The sequence below is a fragment of the Phyllopteryx taeniolatus genome, chromosome 3, assembly GCF_024500385.1.
Source record: "Phyllopteryx taeniolatus isolate TA_2022b chromosome 3, UOR_Ptae_1.2, whole genome shotgun sequence".
NCBI lineage: Eukaryota > Metazoa > Chordata > Actinopteri > Syngnathiformes > Syngnathidae > Phyllopteryx > Phyllopteryx taeniolatus.
In genome coordinates, this window is record NC_084504.1 from 5,127,430 (window position 1) to 5,136,745 (window position 9,316).

Sequence of the window (9,316 nt, forward strand, 5' to 3'; positions counted from 1 at the left end):
TTGTAATATTGCTACTCCTATTGCTAATAAAGTTGATTTAGTATCGTTGTTAGCTGCAGCTGTGACAACAAGAGTATCGGCGCCTGGAAAGAGATCAGAACAGATGGTTTGTTTGACGAGTGTATGTTCTGTACCATGCTCATAGTATATAATTGATCCCTTTCCTCCTGCTGTGGCTGTAAATAATAATCTTTTTTTTTTGCGTGCAACTTGACTAAACAATAACCGTCGCCTTGCAAAATTGAACGAAACAGTGTGAACTTCAAATATGCAACAAAGTCAATAAACCTTCAGTAACGATCTCTGATTTTGACAACCAACCAATCAATATTTTTGTCCGTTTTCTGACATGTTTCAAATAAAATTGCTAACCCAGTCATTCACAAATCACGAGTGCCGAGACTCAACTTGAAAATTGAAAAAAGGCCCACCAAAAACCTTAAATCATAATAAGTGACGTATCCAGCATGTCTTAAAAACTAACAGGAGTACACCTCCATCTTCTAATGTCAACCAGTGCAATAATGCACAGTCTTGATCAACACTTTCAGAGATCGGCTATAAAAATATGAATTGTGTTCTTGTACATGTGGCTGGCTGAGTTTTAATGCTGCGTTATACTTATATGTTATCCTCTCACAAGTGCAAATTAAAATGACTGTAATACGTGAACTGAAAATAGAGAATCTTTGTTTTGATTCAGCTCTTGTTTTATTAGAGAGGGTGTATGATGTGGCTATGGAGTTTTATTGTCTAAAAACTGCTGAAAAGAAGGTCTTACTCAGTCTGACTTTTTGCTTCTACATGTCTTATGACAAATGTGACATGTACATCATATTGACAAATTGTTCGTGTTTCCCTTCAGTGACATCACCTAAAATTCAGACTCAACCAGATCCTGCAGATTAAGTACAATATAATGCATGCATGCCATGATCTCATGCTTTGAAACATCTTTATGCTGACAAGAACTGATCGGATCACATTTCTCCTGTAGGGAGATTGTATTCAATGTGGTTTCAAATAAGACGCTATTTGTCCACCAGAGACGTTCTATCCATGATAGGAGTCAGTAACAATGCTTATTAGCTAAAGAATATGTTTTGCTATTCCAACTGAAATTCAAATATACTGTACAGTGCCTACTACGACAGCGTCATTGAAAATAAACTCAACTCGCTTGCATGTTTCCGTAACACATTAAGGGCAGAAAATATTGAAATAAATCATAAAACAAAGTCTTAATGAACCTCATGAGCCTCAGTGCAGCAAACCACAGGTTATTTTTATTTTTATTTTGTGTAACAATTCTCCTTCTCAGTAGACAAATGAAATAAAAATAGCAATGGGGTTATATTTATATAATACCGTAATTCATGCCTCAATCTTTCCATCTATCTCCTGAGCCTAAGGTGTGTTGTGGCATGCTTGGTGTGAAAAATCACACCTTGGCCATCTTCCAAGACACTCAAAGAATTGACGCACTTGCCTCTGGGCTTTTCCTGCCTGTTTTTACACCGACGAGCATGGAAGCTGCACAGCCAAGAATGATTACATGTCTTTTTCAATAGACACCATTCTCTGCCAACTGCTACTAAAACATCAAGGTTGGAGCCGTGAGTTTGATGGTCGATGGGCTAGGCCACTTTGTAAGCAACGCAAACACAGTGGGAAAAGTAATTCGCTGAGTACGTAGATGTAGAATGTGTTGTAGGTCGGACAAATTCAGGTATCTCGAGTGGATTTGGGTGACTGTTTCAAGGCTATTTGGCAAGTTGCTGAGTGGGAGTCAGTGATTGACGGCTACACCTGACCGTGCACAATCTTTGCGATCAGCCGCTGTTACTAAGAGCCACAGCTGTCTACCAATGAAAAGGAGTGTATATGTATGATATCCCACCCTGATAACCAGCTTTCCAATCGTGATGACTCTTTATAAAGTTTATCTATGCATTTTTATCCTTCCCATAAGCCTCTATAATACGAAGATGAAGGATGTGGTATCTCACAGCAGGATGGCCACACACGCAAGCGACTTTCTAGGGCTTAGACTGTTGCAACCACATTATAGGGTCATCTGACCCTCTAGCGTACTGCCATGTTGTCTGTTTTCTGACTGTCTTCATTGTAAGTCTGGCTCAATTCGCCATGATACACTTGGAATGAGGAAGGCCCTGATGAGCCATGCATTTCTACAACATGGACTGCTGGCGGGATGGCGTTAGCTGCATCAGCTACATTGGCCTCTGGCTTTATTGTGTTTTTATCCTCGGTGATGATGCTTGACTGTATGTCGGGCAGTGCTAATGCGTTCTTTTTTTTTGTGCTATCAGCAAATAAAATCAAATCATCAAACCATAACGATGAGAGTTTAATTGGACAGGAAAGAAAAACATGACACGGTACAACGTAGTTTTCTGACAGTACAGTAAACTTTGCTTTTACTCCACTTTCTGCTGTAGTCTCCATCATTTTTTAAATTGTGTGTTTTTTGTTTTTCTTTACATTTAAGTACTTCCAATGTAACACAGAAGACAATTCTCTGTTGACCAATCAACAGACAGCAGATCCACAAGCATAGCATAGTTGGAAGATATTGGCCTGGGCCTGTCACATATGTACATGTACATTATATGCAATGTTCCTCCCATCAATCATTAGTGAAACTGCCACCTTGCCTAATAAAAATAACAATAAAAACTCAAAATAATCCACAAGGTCAAAGCCTACACGAGAGCTCGTGCACTAGCAAAGACAGCAAAGATGTGTCAGAGAAATAATGGGATCTCCTGGTTCTGCCAGGGATTAAGGGCCCCGTTAAAGAAATATCATTTTGGGCTCACAACTACAATGTAACATCGAAAGTATTATTTTCTAGGCTCAATGTCAGTCATGGGTCCTTAGAATCATCGTAACTTTTGTCCTCCTTATGGCCCTATAGTGATAACCAATACTTAGCTCAATAGAAATTAGCCGATGAACTCCAAATAAGGCTGAAAGGTGGTAATACCATCCATGGCAGACAATACCATGGGCAGCAGACACAAACGTGGTGTTTAGAGTGTGAGTACAGCACAATGTGTGTGCTTTCAACTCCCTCATTTGCAGTTACACACACAGACACGCACGCACGCACACACACACACACACACACACACACAGTTGCACATGCAGCCCAAGTGAACACAAAAAAAATACATCCCCTCTGTGCTACTTTACATCTGAGTGCTGAGTGCGGCTCTGTCAAATGTATAAACCAGAGATGTGCAAGTCTGACCTGCATGGTAATTGCCTCTTCCCTATACAATAGTCCAAACAGACCACCCATAGTAAAGTAAGTGTGCATTTTAATAAAGCGTGTCATTACCTCCCCGTGTGTTATGTGCAAATGCAACCCTTAAAGACCAATGTTGTAATAACCTCTTATATGTCTGTAAGTCAGTATGCATGGTATTTCTAACATTGGTGTATATATAAGCAAAATATGTAAGCTTTTTTTTTGTTTTTTGTTTTTGGTTTTTTTGGATTCTCCATATTTACACAGGATATATTTAGACCAGACTCTTTTCTGAGTCTGGCCATGCAGGTTTTGCAGACATAGTGAAGATTTGGGGGGAATGCATGACTGGATGTAGGCGGTGCTTGATGAAAAGATTTTCCTCATTCTCTGGCCAAATTCTGCTTGGCCCCAAGTTCTTCCCCTGTGCCAAGGCTTGCTGTGAGGGGTCTGAGTTAAACCAACAACTGGGATACTTGATGAAAGGGTCGAGCAGCAGGGGGGGGAAGACATGAAACCAGAGTCATCACAAAATCCTGATGACTCTATTCCAGGTTCCCCTTTCACTGGCGTACTATTTTTCTCGAAAATCTAAACTTGTGCTGTCGATCTTCAGTTATTACTGAGCTAAGTAGCAGAACTGTCATGACCTGGGCTCGTCAGTGTAACCAGGTCACGCACAACACGGAAAATACTGCCGATGAAATCATTAAAAAGGCTTTTTATTGTGTGAGTGAAAAGTGTGCAGGCATGCTTCTCAGCTTGCAGAGCTGCAAGTCGCCTGCGTACCTCTTTGTGTGGAAATCTCGCTTGTCTCATTTTTCATCTGTGATGCGTGTCAAAAAGCAAGATGGATGTCCCCCCTGCAGCTTGAGTGACCCAGAACTTGACAGTCAACTGTGAAAATGTGGGTGGGGCTTGGTTTCCGTCTTGCAGATCCAGTATGACATGAATGCGTTTCAATACTGAGAGACAGAGGAAGTGATATTACAGACATTGTCCAACTTGTAAAAAAACGACCATATTGACCGTGATCATGGCCAGTGAAATAGAATGTTGCAAATCGTGACCACTCAGTATGGGAATGACATAACCTGCGATCAGGAGAGATCCTGGCTTCTAACATGTCCTGGTAGCAGGCTAGAGGGCTTCCAGCAATCTATCGTGAAATAAATAGCCTATTGAACGCAAGCTTGGATTTTTAGCTGCTTCAATGCTCACTTTTGCTCATGCGATTCCCATTAAAGGAGCAGCCACAAACACGGTGTGTTCAGACATTATTTGTTTTCCTTCAAGCAGACCACCATATTGTACTCCACCACACTAAGTGAGGCATGACATTCATATGATTTTATTTCTCTGATCAGAGGTTCTTTTTTTTCCCTTTCACTTGATTGTATTTTTGCATATGGATCTCATCAAAGCTGAATGACATGTTAATGTGAGAATTGCTCAGCTGGAAAGTTGTTTTCAAGTGCTAGGCCAGTCAAGAAGACTATTGTAACAAAACACCCGCCAGTGGTGATCCACAAGGAACTCTCAAAGGCGTTTGCCTGTGGAGCAGAGTGTTGGAAAGCCTTGATGAGCAGTCCTACATCCGTGTTGCTCCGATAAAGAAAGGATAAGGATCAGAAGGTATGATTGTACTTGGAGTTTTGTACCATTAACATGTGGACGAAGGACAGGCATGTCTTGGTTTGCTCCCAGACATGTTTATCACTGCACGTCGTGGTGGTCTACATTTAGCCTCTAAAGGTTCATGTGCGATGGCCAACGGAGATGCAGTTGTTGGTTGCGTCTCATTCTCTGAGCAGCTGCCACACTAAAACACTAAAATAGGTTTGCAAGTCTTGAAATATATAGAGATAATCTGTTTTTTCAGGATTACTAAGGATTTGAATAGAGTAAAGTAGCAGTATATGTCCAGTATCACTTGACTGTATAAAATACTGCTGCATGTGTAAGTCTAGATATGAATAAACCAGAACATACAATCGATCTAGCTCTTTATACATTATATACATACACACACTGTATATAACTGTATGTATAGAGGTGGCATGGTGGATGACTCGTTAGTGTGTTTGCGTCACAGTTCTGAGGACCCAGGGTCAAATCCGACCTCTCCTGTGTGTAGTTTATCCTAAAACGGGTTTCCTCTTGCGTGCTGAAGAGGCTGCAGTAAGTCTTGCGTCCCGGGGAAGGTGAAACATCATATTGCACATTTTGATTCGCTCACATGCCCTTCGATGGCTGCTTGCTGGCGGTCCGGCGGCTGACTCGGCACGCTGATGGACACCCAGCCCATTGCTGACTGCTTAACGGCCGTCATGTGTCCTGACCGTATTACGCTGATCGACGGCAGAATGTCAACATATCATGCTATATGCTATGCTATATTTAATTTTTTAATTTTCATTCGTGTCGCATTTTTGTTTCAAAAATGCTGCATGGCGGGATGGGAGTTTGTCTGAAAGCCCAGCTTACAACAACTGCAGTCATCTTGATGGCATGATGGTGTGTTAGATATGGAATAATTCTGTTTATATTTGATCTATGTCATTGTCATTTTAGTGACGCGCACCTGTGTGTGGCACAATTATGGTTGCTGGGCAACGCTGATCAACAGCTGGCGCACTCGCATTCTTATTGATGGCCTTCCAAACGCATTCATACATGAGGACATTATTATGATTCAATTACATTGTATTGTACAATATGTAATATAGTGATTAGAGATCATAAAAACACATGGCAGTCAGTTGAGAATGAAGAAGCACTCGATAAATTGTTAAAATATAAACGAAGGAATAAATATACCACAGTTTAGAGCTAATTGAAATTCATAAAATTCACAAAATTAACGTTAATGTTAATATGAGCCATCATGGCGGGTCAGAACAATAGCACAAGGGACCTGGACAGCAGAGGGTCCATAAAATGTCTGTGTGAATTGACCAATTTGCATCACATTTTGTCATGGCCCTTTTTTTCCAATTGTTTTTGTTTGTGTTGCAGTGTCTGGGCGAGCGATGGTGGGCGTTGACATCGGTGACGCACCTGTCATGAATTGTAATCAGCAGCCTTTTTAGGGGCCACCGTGACAGTGTGCGGTTGTCGGAATATTCACCCGTTTTCGCCCCGTGGTCGCCGCCGACGTTGGTCCTCTGTCTCAACTTCGTTACTCTACGAGTATATCGTTTACCTCACGGACCTTTTGTTGTGTCCCCCTGTGCGTCATCCGTTTTTTTATTCTCTCTGGTTGTGAGTCCCTTAGGCTTAGTACGTCTCGCCATAACATGAATTAAAATTTTGTTGAATTAAAATTGTTTTTGGGATCTGCTTTTACGGCATCGCCGTCCACGACACAATTGCTAGAAGCGTAGAAAAATACATAATACAAAATCCATAAAATTATTTATGGATTTTAAAGATGATCATACTAATGTGGATGTTTTTGAGGGGTGTTTGTTAAATATAAATTTGGAAAATGTTTTCCGAGAATTATAACGCGTGTACTTGCACTGTAGAGAAATTTCGAAGATTAAAACTGGGACACATGTTCTACATCATACATCAGTAGTGATGTATAGTGGTAAGGTGAAAAACGTGTGGTTTGCGCATGTTTAATAATTTGATGTTGAAGGATTTCAGAGTGGCCCTTGCATCCTACGATTTGACTACATATGGCCCTAGGAGAAAATAGTTTGGACACCCCTCCTGTATTAAATCAAGCATCTGGAAGGTGAGACATCATATAGCACTTTAAGGTTGGATTCAGTTACAATTGATGCGACATGTACTAGGTACTATGTATGGTAAAAGAGACTTCCGGGCGAAGATCTTCACTAGTGACATAGATAAGCTCGGGAAATTCAAATGATCTGATTTCAGGCCTCTCGGCAGAAGAACATCTGGAACTCAGGAAAACCATTCTACTTATTACAACCAAAAGCACCATTCAATGGATCTTGAAGCTGTATTTGTTTGTTTAGGCAGGCATGTGAAGGCTAAGCAAAATATATAAATGTAAAAATGGGGAGCGCCAAAAAACAGAAGTTGGATTCCCTCACTGCATACTATTACATACACTTACATTGGTGCACAGCCAAGTGTTGCTGTACGGGCACGGTCACAAGCACTGGCTTATGCACTTACAAAAGCCAACACACACACGCACACACACGCACACACACGATGGATGTTTATTGTAGTAATGTGTTCATTTTGGACCAAGCCAATAGGCAGAAGGAAGAAAAGGGGGAATATTTAGTTTGTGAGTTTTGAAATGCACCTCCAGGAATCTCTTGGTCAAATGTGTATTATGCCAGTTTAAACACATTACTGTAACTTTGCTGCAAGCACACGTTCCCTGAGATCTCCTCCAGGTTTATTGAAATTCTGCACAGAACAACAGTGTCATAACTTAGTTTAGTCTCTGAGGAGATGCATTAATTTATTGTCATACACTAATGCAAAGAAACTGCTCATTTCTTCTGAACAGTGATGAAGCTTCACTTGAGAGCAGCAAAAATGATTTTCTATTTTCCTTCCCATTTCTTTGTCTTAATATTTATCGGAATATTTGGTAGTTGACTCATGACATTGGTCTCATTCATACCCATTCAAAAAATGATAGCAATTGTGTGGACCTCACCTGACTAGATGAATGACAGCTCCTACCAGCAAGAGTGTAATTAATCTGAACAAAGCCATGCTATTCTTCTGACAGCATTGATAGATTGAGGAAGTTGCTCAAGACGAAGTCATGACTGTCATTTGGAATGTATGAAACGAGCCGGTGGCAGTGCACTGTACGCGTGATTGATAACACAGGTGGTAATGGCTATTTGTCGTCTTTTCTGGAATGTGTCGGCCTGCAGCACAATGGTTATTCACACCTACGAAGTTGTCTCGTCTGAAGAGGAGTTCATACGTAATTTTAAGGCAAATGTTTCCTTCCCTTTTCTTCTCCATTATGCTGCAGCTGACCAGCCACAACATGAAGACCACTTTCACATATGCAATACAAGAGCTGTATCAAATACTATACAAAAAAAAAGCTACATTTTGACTTACTTATTATTGTTATAGTTTGCCATGTTGTAGAATTGTACTGAAACATAATGAGAGCTACATGTAATATTTTGTAATCCCTCTACATTGTGCAAGTGGTCAGAAAGTTTTTGATATAATCAATTCCCGAAATGGCAGTTATGCAAACAAAAGTGATCTTTGTGATGTCTTTGTCAAGCAGGATAGGGCCACTCTAGCTACATGTACCTGCGAAGAAGATAAGTCCCATCTCCTTTTGGGACGCAGTCTGAAAATAAACCTCCGTTCACACTATTGCCCGTGCCAGTAAACTTTATTCCTGAAATTTATGACTCTGTCCTCTGGTGATGTTGGGTGCATGGTAGGAGGAACATGGTGGGATGGTGTTAAATATATTCTAGAAGTTATCATTTATTTGCTTAGCTTGCATTAGTATTATGGACGATTTTAGATGTCTCGCCTTCGAAAAGATGACTCAGCATCATCCGATGGAAGGGCGCCTGGACCAAGGACGTGATCGGATGTGGTCGGGGACGTGACAGGTGTTGGTCCAATGTTTTGTGTTGTGTCTTATTGTTTAGAACATTATGTCTGGGAAAAACCCTCCTATTTTCAAATAAATGCAGGAGCGACGGGAGAGATTGGTTAGAGCGTGTTGAGAGGCTGTGATCTGAACAATCTCCCATACGCCCTCCTCATGAGAAAAAGAAACCAGCGTCTTCATTCCTTTTGTGTCTATTTTTTATAATGTTGGGTAAGATAAATCCAACATTAAATTGGTCCTTCGAGCCGGATGTCAACACACCCGAGGATTCCAGTTGTGGAGCCGACTTCCAGTTAAGAGACCGTGGCCACGGCAAGTAAGACCCTTTACGGGACTGGTCTTCGTTCTCCTCAACTGGGATCTGAAGGTTGACGACAATCCACAGGATTGAAGACGACTGGTGAGTTAAATTTAAATTTTTTTTAGGAAAAAGGACGGCG